The sequence below is a fragment of the Pinus tabuliformis genome, chromosome 9, assembly GCF_031772625.1.
Source record: "Pinus tabuliformis cultivar Carrire ecotype Pingquan chromosome 9, CPIR1, whole genome shotgun sequence".
Taxonomy (NCBI): Eukaryota; Viridiplantae; Streptophyta; class Pinopsida; order Pinales; family Pinaceae; genus Pinus; species Pinus tabuliformis.
In genome coordinates, this window is record NC_142307.1 from 510,143,094 (window position 1) to 510,161,593 (window position 18,500).

The window sequence follows — 18,500 nt, forward strand, 5'->3', positions numbered from 1 at the left end:
ACATGGTCTCCAAATGGAGATAATGATGAAGTGTTTCATCTTTTGAAAAAGAGTCCTAATGGTCTTTTTCTACATGCTTGACTTGAAGGGTCATTTGTTTAAAGGCATGTTTGTTGGGCTTGTTGTCTAGTCCATCATTTGTACATAGATTTAAGACATGGAGGTGTTCACAAGATGTGAAATCTATTTCTTTTGTTGAAGCAGGAGTTTATGCCATCCAGTTGTTGTCTGTGTTTCTATTGTTGTTAACAGTTGTTGTTGACAACTTTTCAAATAGGTACAAATGAAAGTTTTGTGGAGAAGATGTACTTCACATTTGTTTTAGCCATCTTGGATCAGTGATCAAGGCATAAAAGTTCAAACTACCTTCTATGACCATTTCAGCAGAAGTTCTGCATGAAGGCAAGAAGGAAGACAGTTCTTCCGAGGAGAACCAGCACATCCATAACGGAAAGTGGTCAGAGACTTTGGTTTAGAAGCTCTATGCAAGGATAGTGTATGGAGGCTGAAAGAAGAGGGTGTTGTTACTCTCATTTACTATTCAGATCAGTACGTCAGTCTTTTGGAGACCAAAAGTTCTTTAGTGGGAAGGCGTGATCCAAAATTGATTTTAGATAGACTCCTAAGTCTAAGTGTTCCTCACAGAGGAAAATGAAAGTCCAAGGAAGTTCCTAGAAATAGCCCCATTGCAGAGATCTTTTCCTTTTGAATCTATTGCAACTTGAATGGGCAAAAATGGACTTAGGATGCAGAATTTATCGTATAAAGAAGGTGCCCTTGGTTCTTTGGAAAAAGAGGCAATATCCCTTAAAATGGGCAAAAAACCCTTATAAAGGGAAATTGCATCGGAGGAGGACCAAAGGCGGACTTAAGTGGAAAGGGGAGAAACCCCTGATTGCTGATCCCCGACATATCAAGTCGGAGGCAGGCTTGTGCATATAACCTAAGGCAAGGACCCTAGGCCGATGCGATATTACGATCGCCAATGTCGGCGGATCGACAATATCTGACTCATTACATCGGAGACAGGCCCGAATGCGATATCGAGACCGAGGTTGTGTGACATGTGATCGATGATGATCAGATCGTTGAATTGGTATCGACGATGGATAGAATCCCTAGGTCGTATGCAATGCGATATGTGATATCGATCACGACGTGTAATCTCAACCATCAGATCGCGAAAGGAATGGACAGCCAGGATTAAATCGGCAATCGGTGATTACCAGACCCGACAGATTTCATAAGCACAATTTATAAAATTTGAAATCCGATAAAATGGATTTTCTGTGTATTAACGCTTTTCGATGTAAAAACCAAAATACAAAGGAAAACGCCTGAAGGCAATAAAATGGACCCGAAGTGGAATTCTAAGCTTGATTGCATAGATTTTGAGTTCCATAAAGTCAGATTTTGGGTGGGCCTCAAGCAGTAAATGGTATTGGGCTGGCTCCTCCTGATTCCACACACTGGTCGACACGTGGTTGGCGGGGGAGAGAGGAAAACCACCTTTTCGGGTGGGTAACCTCTGTACCCTTAAGCCACCCGAAATTGCATATCGACCGTTGGATTGGAGATACTGTAGATCCATGGTGGAGAGTGTGATAGCGGCCAAAGGCAGACTCGATGCGACATTAAGGTGGATGCGATAATATTTGAAGTCCGGTAGAAGGCATTTTAACGGGTTTTTCATGTATTTCCCATGTATTTGGGATTTTACCCAAAACACTTATGCGATGTGATATAATTCCTAATGGCAGACCCGATAGGGATTTTAGGGGAAATTGAAGGGAATTTCATGTCCGAGAATCACGTTGGATGGTGTATTTTCCAGGAAAACCTCTATGTAATGGGTTTTGTCTATTTTCAGCTTATTTCCTGGAAAATGGCCCCGGTCCATTGTAATAGCTCCTAATCATCATTCCACACCACAAGCAGGCATTTTTGGCAGATGATGAGGCGATTGAAAGCCAAAGAGTTGCAGAGCCAGATGGCTAGTCGAACAGACAACATAGAGATGCCACAAAGCCACAGGGGAATGATTGAATGCAAGGAAATGGCTGGGGAAGCCGAAAAGCCAGGAAAATGTCTCAAAGGAGCCCAGAGAACTCAATTAAAAAAAAAAGGGCGAGCAAAGACAGAAGCAAGAGTGAAGAGAGGGCGAACAAAAGCTACTGCGCAAAGCAGCTGAGGGAGTCACTTGGAGGTCAAGTGAAAAGCCAAAGAGCTGTAAGTTGCAGAAGATCAAAGCCAGAACCAAAGAAGCCAAAGCCAAAGAAGCCAGAGCCAAAGAAGCCAGAGCCAGAGCCAGAGCTAGAGCCAAGAGCCAGAGCTAGAGCTGAGAGCCAGAGCTAGATCCGAGAGACAGAAAGCCGAGAGCTTCAACAGTGAGGGATAAAATGGTGGCTAAATCCATTGTTTCTATGTAAAACAATGGAGTTGAGCCAAGAGCTTGTAAAACTGACTTTGCCATAATCCCAGAGAGCCTAGTTGAGTTGACTAGAGCTCAAGGAGATGTAGCCCAAGAGTTTTGGGTGAACTCCATATTAAACTTGTTGTCTTATGTGTGTTTCTTATTTGCTACATTGTTTCACTGTTATATGTTTTATACCAGTTTAAGCAAATCAATTTACAGGCACATAAACAGTTTAAACGACCATAAGTATACACCTTGTTTTCAAGCACATATTTAATTCTGCATTGGTTAATCATACAGACTTGGGAATATTTAAGCTTTGGAAGTGGGAGAGGTACTTGTAAGTTAGACAAGAAGCCTAAGTGCCCCATTTTCAGATCGCCACCATTAGTTATGAATATCCATCCAACAAAGAAAATTCCATTAGAAGTTTCAATCCTACAAAGTTAGTTATTTACACATGATTCATCAATTAAAATACTTCCTTTTATGGTTGATTTAATTGTCCATTGGTTCCTAAACACCAAAATCTCAAGCTTCCTGTCCAAATATATTGATGTGTCTCTTAAATCTTCAAGAACCTCTTTTGTTGAACCTAAGGATGCTAGAAATGTTTGATCACCCTTTTCCAAATTGTTCCTTGTTTCACTAGTTTTATTACTTTCCTTATTAAGAGTAAATTCTTGTATGCTTCCATAAATATTAGATGTTATGGAAAACTTACTATTTTCTAACATTGTATATGGGGAAACCACCATAGATTTTACTAGTCTAATTGATAAGATCCCATGAAACATAATTTGCAAAATATTGAAGAGTCAACATGTCTACTATCACAATGGCACCTTTTGACATCCTTTTAGGGTCTTTATGCTATTTCCTATTTACTTAACTTCATGAATATCATTTGTATGACATATTTGTACTTTCCTTGTATTGGCACAAGTGAAAGTAATTTAAACATATCAACAAGATTTGGGAAAACAAGATAATTCAAATGGACTGCCAACCCATGGAAGAAGTTTTTCCCTTTGTTTACAATGCCCAATGAGAATGATCCATGTGCATAAGGCACCATAAACACTTGAATTGATCAAAGTGTGACTATCTTTAGATACAATATTTTTTATTTTCAATGTTTTTGTGGCTCTATGATCTTATCCCAGTGTACATATATCCAAATCATCCACAACTACAACATGGCCATTGTTGATCTTTTTTTCGGTTGAGGGAAAAAGTAAACCTCCTAGGGCCTGACAACAAGTCCCTCTATGTTTTTATAGAGGTGTTACACCTCTTTATGAACGCACTCAATTATTTGGAGTAGAATTTAAAACATTAAAACATGCATATGTGAGTGGACTAGGTGTTTCTCTCAAATATGCATGGAAATAAAATAGCCAAAGATTAAAATTTAAACATGATATCCATCCATGCCATCATAGTAAGAACTGATACCATTGAATCATATCAAAGGATAGACATGAGATAACATGTTTCATATATTATAAAGCTAAAGAATGATTTCATTCATGTAAAATCATAAATAGGATAGGAAAAAATTCATGAGACTCATACATCTTTAAACAAGTTTTTGAATCACAAATGAATTTCCTTCCCAAAAGGGAGCTCTCTGTGAGAGTAAAAAAATATTACATATTCAAGTTTCTAAATTTTTTGGTTGCTAAAGCACTCATCAAAATCATGCTACTTAATTAGAAACTATAAATGCATTCATCCCAAGGGGAACTGGGGTTGCACTCCTCTGAACCGTAATATAAATAAGGTACCTAGAAGAAAAGGAAGAACTGTAGTCAGAGATTGAATTAAGTGATGGGTAACACAATCAGAAAAGATGAATGATAAAAGACTGGGAAGAAGAAAAGGGAATGCTTCAAGAATTAAAATAATACTCACCAAAATTTGGAAGGATGGACCCTATGTCATTGAAGCTTCCACTACCTTTAATTATTGTTGTTGAAGTCATTACAATAAATGGTTGACAATTGATGACTTCTTGGAGGGATTTCTTTAGCTATTATGGGATATAATATTTTATCAAAGGGGTAGTAATTTCCATTTTGACATGTTGGTTGAATACCTCCTCCTCAATTTCTTAAGCCTCCTCTTATAATTGTGCAAATAGGACAAATTGATATTCATTAACATTAACAAAAATAACCAAGTATTTTTCAATATCCTCCACAGTGAAATCAATTATACTATCAATTTATTCTCCCATTGACTTTTTTAAATTGTTCAACTCAGCTTTCAACATGTCCTTGGAATTTAGAATAGAGTCTCTTATAATGTGGGGACACACATATAATCAAAAAAATTAATTGCATTGAAATTGAATTACTCCTATCATTAATCTTGCTATTTAATTCAAAATTAATCTCCTTTAATATGTTAATTTATGTAGACCATCCAACTTGGATTTGCTTCATTTTTCGGGTCCTGTGGTATTTTGTTGTGACCTTCAAAATTCTTTCAGTGAACCAGCCTTATGAATAAAATAAGATAAGTCATTATCTACAAAATTATTGTCATGCTCGAGGTCCTTTTTAACCCAATCAATAAAAAAAGGCAATTCTTTGGGCTAGATATATCATGTGGGAAGCTACTTCCCATTCATCTTCAATAATTTTCAATATTTCACTTATATTACTCATAATATGATATTTTATTCCATTTAGGAGGGGGGGATATTTATTAACTCTATGGGGTATGTCGGGAGTGGATACTGTAGATGTTGGTTCTTTCATGGCAAGAGGAATTATGAACAAAGGAATTGGATTTATAACTTTTTCCAACTCTTTTATTCTCTTTTTAACCTTGCGGTTCTTTGCTTCATATTCTGTCACAGAGTGTGATAGCATTTCTTAAATAGTTTAATGAAATTTCATGAGCTTGGTGGCTCCAACCTTAGAAACATCAATGTCAATTTTATTTTGTCCAATTACTCTTTTATTTCGAACTTTCACCCTTTCAATTTTTAACATTTTATTTCTTTTGTCATATCTTTCATTTTACAAGGTGACAAGGTGATCATCGAAAGTGGTGGTCTCCTCAGCTATCTCTTCCATGATACTTTGATTTTTAGCTAAACAAGAAGTAACCTTATCAGGTGGTGTAGTCTTATCAAATTAAACATCTATAATATCTTCCATGCTTGGTGTGTCCTTTAACCTCTAATCTTGGTTGACTGAGTAGTGTGTGACCTGTTTGGGGTGAATTAGGGAGGGGGATATTCCCCATATTCACCACCCAATGACCTATCGTTATTTTGAATTCAACTTGAGGTAGAATTTCTCTTCCTTTGAGTAGAGGATAAACTTAGGTGAGTCTAGGGCATGGAGGTTGGAGGTTGCTATGTGGGCTTTTGGCCTCTTTTCTTGTATCTTCCTCCCATATATGTACTAGTTTTTTCAAGAACTTATTCAACATTTCTTGGCAACTCTTTGCCTCTTGATGGGCCAGTGTGACTCTCTTCACTTTCCTCTGCAACTCTTGTAAATAAATTTCCATATCTAATTTTAGTCAGGTGTTTAGAAAATATACCTTTTGCATCAAAACCTTGAACGGTTTCAACTTCACTTAAACTAAATAAAATTAAATACTGTGAAACTTTGCAAGGTGGGTCTCATTATTTACAGTCATTTCTCCAATAGTAAAAGGAAAAAAATGAATTTCCCTTTATTATTTTGTTCAAATAAAATTAACCATGGGTGGCATTGTTTGCAGAATTCACCAACAAAATACTTATCTATAACAAATTTTGGTAGTAGTAGAGCCTTATCTTGAAATCCATATTTTAATCATGGAATAATTCTCTCTTTCCTCATGGATTCCTTTCCCCACAAGAAATACTGAGACTGTCTTGATATTTTGGTGGGCTCTCGTTCAGTCATGATATATTTAACCTCCTTCACAAACAAGTCTTGGACTTGGAAAAAATGGAAAGGATCTTTATGCTTCCACATTACTGGATACCATAACTAAGTTGGTTTATCTTTTAGGTTGAAATCACTTTTGTGCGATATGCTTTGAAAGGCATGGTTAAACACACGGGTTGTTATAAAATATGCCATCATAAAGAATGTATGGGTTTTGGACAAACTGACTAGATGGAAAGATAACTCATTGATATGAGGTCAACCTAATTGAATAGAAAATATCTTTTATATGAGTAGTATAGAACATAAATTATGGATTTTAGGACATTAGTTATAGTTTATCGCCACATAACACACGCGAAAATCCAATAAAAGTCTCTAAAATGCTATGTAAACAAGGAAATGTCCATAAATGAAATATTAGAAGGAACCCAAGAAGCTGGCGACTAAATTCTTGAATGATATTCATCCTAGCTGCCTGGGAATCCAAGAAACTATCTACCCTATACAACTTTAGTAACTTGTTTTCCTCTAGTAGCTTAATATCCTTCTGAATGCCTTAAGAGTGCTCGATGAATTAGGTTCTTCTTCACTCCTAACATTATCATTCTTGTCCTTGGATTGAAATTATTTGTACAAAGATAAAAAATCTCTTTAAAATAAAAAACCTCTGGAACACCTATAACACTTTCCAATCCACTCCTCCAAATTTTGTTATTGTACTTCTGCTCGATTGGCAAGTTCATGTACCACTGGTATATAGTAGATCAGTGAAAATTATTATCGAGAGAGGAAAGTGAGTTATAGTTAGCACTGAAAAATAGGATTTTTTTTCTTCCTCTGTCATCCATCTCCAGTTTGTACTTAGAAATATGTGGTTAATCAATGTTGTTATATACCTAGGGGGGATAATATGGGGTACCAAGGGAGGTACCCAAGGTAATAATGTAATAATGGGATGGGCCATAGTAATAAATAAGGTGGTTAACCCATGTCATGTAAGGGACCACAAGTAGTTAATAATAATGTAATGGGCCCATGGTATTAGTTGATGGTATGAGGGAACCATGGTAATGATGCATGATATTGTATGTATGAGGCCTATATAAAGGCTAGAGACTCCACATGGAGAGATATGAAGATGAAGTGAAGTATTATTGTATGAACAGGCATATGGCTTGTGGAGTGTTCTCCTTCCTTAAGGAGTGAATGTATGGTGTTGCCCTACCTTAAGGGTTTTGATAATAAATAATCATTTCTATCTATTTCGATCTTGTTCTTTCTTGGGTTATTTTCTATTATCATAATATCTTTGGATCAGATCTACAACAAGTGGTATCAGAGCTACAACAAATGTCATTCTGAATGCCACTTAGTTGTAAATTCCTCATTTTCCTATATAATTGCTAGTTGTTACACCCTCACATATGAACTTTGTTAGGCATGACAGGCTTAATAAATGTAAAATTAATATACTAAGGTCATTTTTTGTGGAAGATAGTGGAAATAAATCTCGAAATTCTAAAACCACCTTATCCATTTACTACAGAATTTTATCCTCTTTTAATATCCTTGATATCAATATAGTAAGTGATAGAATATTTATGAAGTGAAATAAATATTGAGATATGAAATATTTGTGATCATAACAATTGGCATGCAAGCATTTAAAAATTTTGAGTGGGAGAGAGTGCGAGGAAGGAAAAGTGTAGGGAAAACAATTGTGGGGAGTAGTGCATGTGCGAGAGAATTGATGTCTAATATGGAGGGGTGTGGAAGCGATGCATATGGAGGTGAGGATGTGTGTAAGGAGGAATATGTATAGGGGGATGGATGTGTGTAAGGAGGAATATGTATAGGGGGATGGATGTGTGGGAGAATGTTGTGAGAATAAAAGAGTGTGGGATTCCTTCTGCACACATGAAATTTATTTAGTATAGAGCATTTAATAGAGTTCATCTTTTTGGGTCAACACCCACAAAGCATTGCTACTAGCCAAATTTCTAGATGAGAGGATGAATTCTGGATCCATTAGATCCACACTCCCATATTTGAATAAATAAAACATCTTGATCATTATTTGTTAAGCTAAGAAAGAACCATTCTCTATTTTCACCATGTGGGTTATCATTGTATTTCAAATATTGACGATGGGTATTTATCCATGCTTAAAAATTCACCAAACTTATACAAGTTGAGAGAACATAGACAAAGGTAAAATGGTTCAACTAGACTCTAGTTCACTACATTTGGTAAAATAAGTTCAAGAAATGACCACCAAATTTATTTCTAGCATACACTACAATTATCGCAGTCTAGGAGACCACATTGTCTATACATCGCTATAAGTGAATTTCTGACCAATAGATCTAATGTGAACCTTCTGCTACTTACATAATCATAGATTTCCTTTTCTTGTTACAAGTCTTGAAAGATAGCAAAAACCTTAAGAACATACGGAAATGTAAACTTATCAAGTTGAATTCCTATATTTGAAAATTATAATGGCTTTCTCAGGGAACCCATTTTTAGCATAACCCATTATCATGGTATTCCATAAAATAAATTTCATTATTGGATTTTGTAAACAAAATGGTGTTATTCCTAAAATTTTTCATTTTGAGCATAATATACAACCACATAAACCTTGAAGACCATGTTTCTTACTAGCATTCAGTTAAAAAAATCCTATATAGTATTTAAATTACCCTTTTAAGCATATCGACTATGTCCATCCAACTCTAAGAAGGTTTTTAAACACCATACATGTTGGGTGCGTGATGGAAGTCTATATTGTTTGATCCAATAATTCTTTGTTGTTGGATCATTCAGGTGCTTCAAACCCATTAAATCCTATGCATTTTTGCCACCCAATATGAATTTGGGATGTCGGATTGTCCTCTTTTGCATCGCCTGATCACATCAACTGATTGTACATTGTTTTAATTTCCGAGTCATTTGTTACTCGATGACCATTGATTTTCTTGGTGTTGGATAGATCAATAGTTTTTTTTAATTGCAGCCCCCCTACTTGCATGAATGTTAATGGAGGAGTCCACAATTTTTTTGTCGCATAACTATTCTCCATGTATTTTCCTCAAGGTGCCCAATAGCTAAATCTATGCCACTAAAATTCTCATAACTTCTTATCCTTGAGGTGTTTTGTAGAGTTCCATATATTGTTGGAAAGGTATTTACAAGGACTAACGAACTATACACTTTGCAAAACCATCTAAGCTTATCTACTATTACTAAAATTCTTCTAAATATATGCTCCATCCTTGACGTTAAACAACCTTTGACATAAATGACAATACTTTTGCTAACAACATAGACATCACAGTCAATCCTAATTTTAATAATTAAATAATGAACCAATTTATCCCCTTGGAAGAACCATTAAGCTACTACATACTGAAAATGTGTATAATTACAAGTAACCACATTTTTTGAGATATTTTGTCAAAATAATTCATAGACATACCTTGCAAATTTCTATTTTGGACTTTGTCTTTGTTGCATGTAGGATTATTGTTGAAACTAGTGCCATGATACAACTTGTAACATCTCCTATCAACCAATTTATGGTAAATTACCGTAGAACATTTCCTTTTTATGGTAGAAACATAATAACATGTGTATATTTTGACTAGAACAACGTTATAAAACAAGCATAAAACATATAAGTAATAAGAAACATATATACATTAGATTATACCATTCATAGCTAGAAACATTTAACTTTAAATGAGAAAAAAATAGATGTAGACCTTGGACATTCCTCTCATCCATATATTCCACCGCTCCAACTCTCATAGTAGTGGGTCACCCTCGAGCTAGGACCATGTATCCATAAGGACCAAGGATTTACAAAAGATAGCTATGGTTCATAGCATCTACCATAAATGATCAGGGCAAAGCTACCTAACCTCAATGACACTCCAACTTATAGTCTCTCCTCCCCCATAAAGCTACATAACCCAAGGTAGTGAACCCTTTCAATATATTGTAGTCCATTGATTCATGCCACTACCTTTCTAGGGTTTCCAACATAGGTTGGTGTTGTAGCGGCTGCAACACCCTCCAAAATTTTGGCTTGCACTCAAATTTCAGATCCTTCCTTAGTCATTCCCTTGATTGTTGCAAACACTTAAGCTCATTTCACGAGATTTCCCTAATTCTTTTGAACCCTTTTCCTTGTTGGATTAATTGTCATCTTTTGGCATGTTTTCACTGATATGTCATGTTGCAAACCCTTTTTGGTGGTTGTTGGAAATAATACTGAGAGGGGAGGTGAATCAGTATTATCAGATCAATAATTTAATTTTCAAAACCGATTTCTATATGGTACTTCAGCTTAGTGAACTTGAGTGTATACACAACTATATTTAATGCAACCAATGTATATTCAAATTTCTTTTGATTTACCTAAATTATCATGCATTGAACTTTAACTAATATATCAGAAATTCATTAGGAAATGTAGTAAAAGCAGAAGAAATCATCACACATAAGAAACACACATGAACACCAAGATATAAGGTGGAAACCCAATGTGGGTGAAAACCACCTGCTGTTGTTGTCTCTGTCTTTTAATAATAAGAAAATTATGTTTACAATTTTTGTACGGGTGCAGTCTTATACCAGTACGCATGCTTCTACCTACAGAAGGCTACAACCTTCTCTCATTCTCTAGCTTCTACTGGAAGGGAGCTACAACCCCCTAGCTCTTGTACTCGCTAATATGTTTACTACTATGTAGGTGCCAGCCTACAGAAGGCTACAACCTTCTCTTTTATTCCAGGGACCACATTTCATAAAATTTCAGACTAGATCCATCAACAACATCATTCAATCATCAAATATTTCTGCACCAACCAATCTCCTTTTGAACCACCCACAACCGACTCAACCAATCACTTTAATAACCCATCAATCTGATCATTCAAAATGTTGTCACCGGAATATAGTAACCAAAACCCAAGCCAGAACCCAGAACACTGCAACACCAAATAGAAGCAACTAGGACATATTTTATAAGGTATACTCTACTTCCATGTGTCGAACCTGCATGCATACACGCTTTCCTCAAAGCAAACCAGCGTATAGATCTGCAAATAAAATTTATGATGTATATGCTGCTTTGATATGCAGAACCAGTGTGTATACACTCCTTTTCTAAAGTGAACCTGCATATAAATCTGTAAATGATGATTTAAAAATTACAACTATTCCAGACTTCTGTCATACCTAGATCATCATATTTACAGACTACAGCATGCGCCAGTTATTCAGATACATGATCAAACCACATAAAGATAATTCACTTCAAGCCTTAAGATCCTGATACATCATTATATCTTATCCTTCATCAAATGCTAAGGTTCATCCTTGGTTCAGATCAAGCATAGCACAATAAGCCAATAACCTACATATTAGATCTCACACTTCATCAGATATTTGATACTTGCACACCTTCGCCTAATGATATTCTCCTCCTTTTATAGTTTTAGACCTTTCTCAATACCATGGACCAAAACCACTTAGGACCAATACCTTGGACCAAATACCTAGGGTCAATACCTCGGAACAGATACCTTGGACCAATACCATGGACCAAATATTTCGGACCAAATATTTAGTTTTCCAAGGTATACGCGCTTTCCCTTCTGTGAAAGTGCGTGTGTACGTATACACGACTTGTAAATAGTAAACCTGCGTGTATACGTAGCTTGATCAATGGTGAACCTGCGTATACCTCTCTTTCTTTATTCTGTGAAGATTGATCTGTAATTCTTTTATGTTTACCTGCTATACTATGATCTTTCATCTGAGTGAGTTTCCTTCTGAACTGATTCCTTGAAGCTGCCCTGCATTTTATCACATCTGTAAACACTACACCTAATATTTCTTCTATAGATTCATCTAGTTACCATATACAAGTGAGTTGTTCTGCTACAAGTGGGTTGCCATCAAGTACAACACATACATCATAATGCCAACAATCTCCCCCTTTGGACTTGATGGCAACAACAACCACACCAAGTCACTCTCCCCCTTTGACATCAAGGGAAAAGGGTCATGCTCCCCCTGAGTGCATGCTGAATTCTCTAATATGTTGAAGTGTGTTGATTGAGCTCCCATGATCGAGTTCATGCTCCCCCTGAGCATAAGAAAAGTCTGCAAAACGATGTTCTAAAAGAAGAACATGACTCTATACATACATCACAAATGACCTCCTATCACCAATGACTCATACATACACCCATTTCCCAACCAAGTGGGGATATACCAAATGTGACTCATCCACCCAACCAAGTGGGGATATACCAATTATTTATACATGTCAAAAACAAGAAATATTACATCATCCATCCCATGCATAGTGGGGTTACAAATTAGGTATTTTCATGACCTTTACAAATAGAGACCAAATATTTTAAACAAGACCATGATAGCCATCAACAACTATCATATGATTTGCACCATCAGTAGCATTATCAAGAACAACAACCTGTATATGTCCATTATTAGTTCTCAAAATATCATCAACCCTGTTCTCCCCCCGAACCTGTTCCACCTATTCACTGTCAGATCTGATCATTGCATATGTCAGTAAGAGATATCAAAGCATCATCATCAAAAAGATATACATCAAGTGATAAAAAACTTTATGAGGACCAATATATTAGCAGATTGAAAACATCATCAAACAGAGCATATAATTGACAGAACCATAGCAGACCCCTTTTTTCTGAGTCTGGCTCACTACTTTTCTTCAAACCAACATATACATGACTATGCCCATAGAAACTCGCGTATAACCACCTTTCTCTGAAAAATAGGATTTAACAGCAGGATGATGCAAAAACTACTCCCAGCTTTTGTCTGAGATATTCAAGTGTCTCTCTGAGCAGTGGTTTAGTGAATATATCAGCAACATGTTCTTTGGAGGGAACATACTCCAATTTGACCTTTTTTACAAGCACTTGTTCATGTAGGAAATGATATTTGATGGGTATGTGCTTGGTCTTGGAGTGCATGGCTGGATTATTTGAAATAGTGATGGCACTTGTACTATCACAAAGGAATGGAGACGGGTGGAGTACATGTGATCTGAATATCTTGCAAGGTTTGCATCATCCAAAGTAGTTATGTGTAGCAATATGCAACAGCCACATATTCTGCTTCAGCTGTAGATAATGCAATTGAACTTTGTTTCTTGCTGAACCAAGACACTAACCTAGAATCCATATAGAATGCACCACCAATAATGATTTTTCTGTCATCAACACTTCCTACCCAATCCGTATTTGTATATGCATGAAGTGTAAGATCTGTATCTCTAGGATACCATAAACCAAAGTTATGTGTTCCTAGAAGATATTTGAAAATCCTTTTGACTGCTTGAAGGTGTGATTCCTTTGGATTTTCTTGGAATCTTCTAACTAGTCCCACTGCATGCATGATGTCCGGTCGGGTACCTGTTAGATAAAGCAGACTGCTAATCATGGATTTGTAAGTTGGTTGATGTACTGCTGTTGATTCCTCATTTGAGCTAAGATTGCATCCTGTTACCATTGGGGTACATACTGGTTTAGAATCTTCCATGCCATACTTTTTCAGGATCTGTTTGGGATATTTGGTTTGTGGGAGAAAAATACCATCTTTATTTTGTTGAACTTGTAGACCAAGAAAACAGTTAAGCTCACCAAGCAAGGACATTTCAAATTCTTGCTGCATTATTGAAGAAAAATTCTGACTCATGGATTCTTCATTGCTACCAAAAATGATATCATCAACATAAACAACAATTATTAGCAATTTATCAGTGTCCATCTTTGTATATAGATTGCTATGTGTTGACCCCTTTGAAAAACCTTGTTGGTGGAGATATTTGTTAAGACGGTAATACCAGGCCCTTGGAGCTTGTTTTAGACCACAGAGAGCCTTTCTAAGTTTGCATACAAATTTTGCATCATTTCCAAGAATGAATCCTTCTGGTTGTTCTATACAGACTTCTTCTTCTAAGTCTCCATTAAGAAAGGCAGATTTTACATCCATTTGGTATAATTTGAATTTATGAAAACTAGAAAGAGCAAGAAACATTCTTATGGATTCAAGTCTAGCAACAAGTGCAAATGTTTCCTCAAAATCTATACCTTCTTGTTGAGCATATCCTTTGCAGATGAGTCTGGCCTTGTTTCTAATAACTTCTCTATTTTCGTTCAGCTTGTTTTTGAATATCCATTTGGTTCCTATGATATCCTTATCATGAGGTCTAGGAAATAATTCCAAAGTATTATTCTTTTCAATTTGCTCAAGTTCTTCATTCATGGCCTTGACCCAACATTCATCTTTGCATGCTTCATTTACATTTTGAGGTTCAGTGGAAGATAGTAATGCTAGATAGCTTGAGGCTTTAGCAATGGTTCTTCTTGTCTGCACACCTGCCCCATTTTCCCATAAAATTTGAGTTTTTGGATGATTTTTCTTAACATACCTGGATGGATTCTTTTCTTCTATCATTATGTCTTCTTCTGGTGCTTCATTGGTTTCTTCTTCAAAATCAATGTGATTTGATGTGGGAAAATGATCCTCATCTTCTTCATTGTCATAATCTTCGGTTTTTACCTGTTTTGGATTTTTGCATGCTTCATCAACCACAACATCAATACTTTCAAAAAATTTCCCAAGTCTTTTATTATAACATTTATATCCTTTGCTTCAGGAAGAGTAGCCAAGAAGAATACCTTCTTCTGCTCTAGGTTCAAACTTACCAAGTTTTTCATCAATCGTTTTGATGTAACATTTTCTTCCAAAAACTTTGAAGTATTTTACAGTAAGAGTCTTACCATACCAAATTCCATGTGGAGTTTGAGTGTTGTTTACCCGAACATTTGCTTGGTTGAGAATAGTGATGGCGGTGAATGCAGCGTTACCCCAGAAGGTTGCAGGAGTTCCAGATTCATCTAGCATAGAACGAGCCATTTTTTGAACAGTTCTATTCATCCTTTCTACCACTCCATTTTGCTGAGGAGTCCTTGCGGTGGAGAACTACCTTTTTATTCCATGTTGTTCACAAAAGTCAAAGAATTCATCTGAGGTAAATTCCCCTCCTCGATTAGATCTGAGGCATTTGATTTTGCGATCTGATTCATTTTCAACCAAAGCTTTGAAGGCTTTGAACTTTTAAAATGCCTCATCTTTATGCTTTAGAAGACCTATCCAACACATTCTGGAAAAATCATCAATGAACAATATAAATTATTCTTCTTCACGAGGTGAATTTTTCCTTGATGGTCCACATAACTCAGTATGAACAATTTCAAGAGGATTACTAGCTGACCCTTCCTTTTCGATGAAGTGAGATCTGGTTTGCTTACTGAATTGACATGATTTGCATATAGTATTTTCAGGAATGTTGATATCTGGAAGATCACGAACAACCTAGAATTTGCATTCTTTTCTTATTTTAGAAAAGCTTAGATGTCCTAGTCTTCTGTGCCATAGCTAGTTTTCATCATTTTTGCTTAGATAGCACTATTGTTGTCCTCCCTTGAGTATGTATAGGTTGTTTGGAGTTCTTGTACCTTCGATCACAGTTTCTCCTGTATCAATCTCATGAACAACACATCCATTTGATCGAAACACTACTTCATTTCCTTGATCACACATTTGACTCACACTCAACAGGTTATGATTTAAGCCATCACTATACATAAAATTCCTAGCTTTAACTTTTTCTTTCAAGAAAATAGAGCCTTTACCTTTTATGACAGCAGCAGTGTCGTTTCCAAATGAGACATTCTTTTCCTTTTCTAAGGCATTACATGAGTGTAGTTTTTCTTTGTCACCTGTCATGTGTTTTGAGCATCCATTGTTGATGTACCACTGGTTTTCTTGTCCTTCTGCATACAAGGCTATACCACATATTTTTGTTTGCGGTTCTTTATTTCTCCATATTTTGGAATTTAATGGAGTTTTCTCCTTTAGCCGAAATTTACTCCTGCATTCAGATTCTTCATGGCCAAAGTTGTTACAGATTGAGCATTCTATTTCATTTTCAAGAAGAGAAAAGTTATTATATGAAATTTTCTTGATCCTTGTCACATTCCTTTGATTTCGTGCTTCTCTAGTCATGATGATTTTGTAAGAAACACATTGAGCAGCTTTGTTTCCAAAATTATGACATGAGAAACATTGACCATTAAAGAAGTTCCTGCGATTATCGAATCTACTGACCTGGTGATTGTAGTTTCTATTGATATTCATCTTTGAAGCAAATTGAGTATGATTTACCTGAGGTTGGTTATGGCTTCTATTCATCCTTGAAGTAAATTGAGCCTGATTTACCTGGTGATCTGCTTTATGCCTTTGCTAACGATTGTCAAACTGTCCACTGCTCTTTGCTGCATCAAGATAGCTTTTAGTGGAGGTTGACAACTTCTGTGATTGAGATGCTTCTTTAGTATATCCAAGACTTGTATTTATCAGAGGAGAATGCTGCACTTTGATAATTTCATTTAAGTTTTCTGATCCTTTAGCAAATCTAAGATTGAGAGCTTTTGTTTTCTCAAGATCCTTTCTTAGACCTACAATTTCACATTTTAGTTTTTCGTTGTGTTTTTCTCTTTCAACAAGTTCGTATGTCAAGGTATCTATAATCATATTCTTTTCTTCTAAAAAGATTTTGAGTTTAGAGATTTCTTCATAAAGGTCATCTTCATCTAAAGCATCCAAGAAATCATCATCTTCATAAGCCATCAGAAGTCTATAGTCATTACTATTTTCATCTTCATCACTATTTGATAAACTATCGCTATCTTCATGAGTATAGTAGCTATTTTTACTTACACTTTGTTTTCTATTCCATTTTTCATATTCCTTCCCTTTATCATTTTTATCTTTATGAGGACATTTGGCAGCATAATGACCGACTCTACCACAGGCAAAACATTTGAAAGGTAGTTTACCTCTGAATCTTCTGGAACCCCGTTGAAGCTTCTTAACAAAGTTTACTTCCTCTTCTTCTTCTGAAATATGTCTTGATTCATTAAGTTCTTCTTTTCCTTTTGCTGAAGCTTTAAATGCAACTTTTCTCATATCTGAAGGACCTCCTTTTCTGATCTCAAAGGTAGTTAAGATTCTGTGAAGCTGTGTCATAGTAATAGTCTGTAGATCCTGCTTTTCTTCTATGGCAGATACTTTTGATTCAAATTTAGTAGACAAGGATCTTAAAAATTTTTCAACTAAGGCAACTTCCTTTATCTCTTCACCTAGATTCTTCATGAAATTAACAACCTCATCTATACGTAAGAAGTAACTAGCTATACTTTCATCATTATGCATCTTGAGAGTTTCATATTGAATTATGAGGGTGTGCAGTTTAACACGTTTTACCTGAGAGTCTCCTTCATATCTTAGAACTATTTTGTCCCATATTTCTTTGGCTGATTTGAGCTGCATAACTTTGACAAACTCTGAAACTCTGATTGTGACAAACTTCACAATAATGTATTAATAGCCTCGGCGTTGGTTTCATATTGCTTTTTACCTGCCGTATCTGTAGGAATTGCTGATGGAAATGTATATCCTCCTTCCACGATTTCCCATACATATGTTCCAAGTTATTGAAGATAGGATGTGGTTCTTACCTTCAAATAAACAAAGTTGCTCCCATCAAAGATTGGCGGTCTAATGAATCCCCCGCTTTCTTGATTATTCATGATGCTGGATCTTTCTTCAAGCAATCAAGCTTCTTCTGAAGGACTTGCTCTGATACCAACTGTTGGAAATAATACTGAAAGGGCGGGTGAATCAGTATTATCAGATCAATAATTTAATTTTCAAAACTGATTTGTATACGCTACTTCAACTTAGTGAACTAGCGTGTATACGTAACTATACTTAATGCAACCAGTGTATATGCATAGATATTTTGATTACCCAAATTATCATGCATTGAACTTTAACTAGTATATCAAAAATTCATTAGACAGTGCAGTAAAAGTAGAATAAAGCATCACACATAAGCAACACACATGAACACCAAGAGATAAGGTGGAAACCCAATGTGGGTGAAAACCACCTGCTGCTGTTGTCTCTGTCTTCTTTTAATAATAAGAAAATTATGTTTACAATTTTTGTACTGGTACAGTCTTCTACCAGTACGCAGGCTTCTA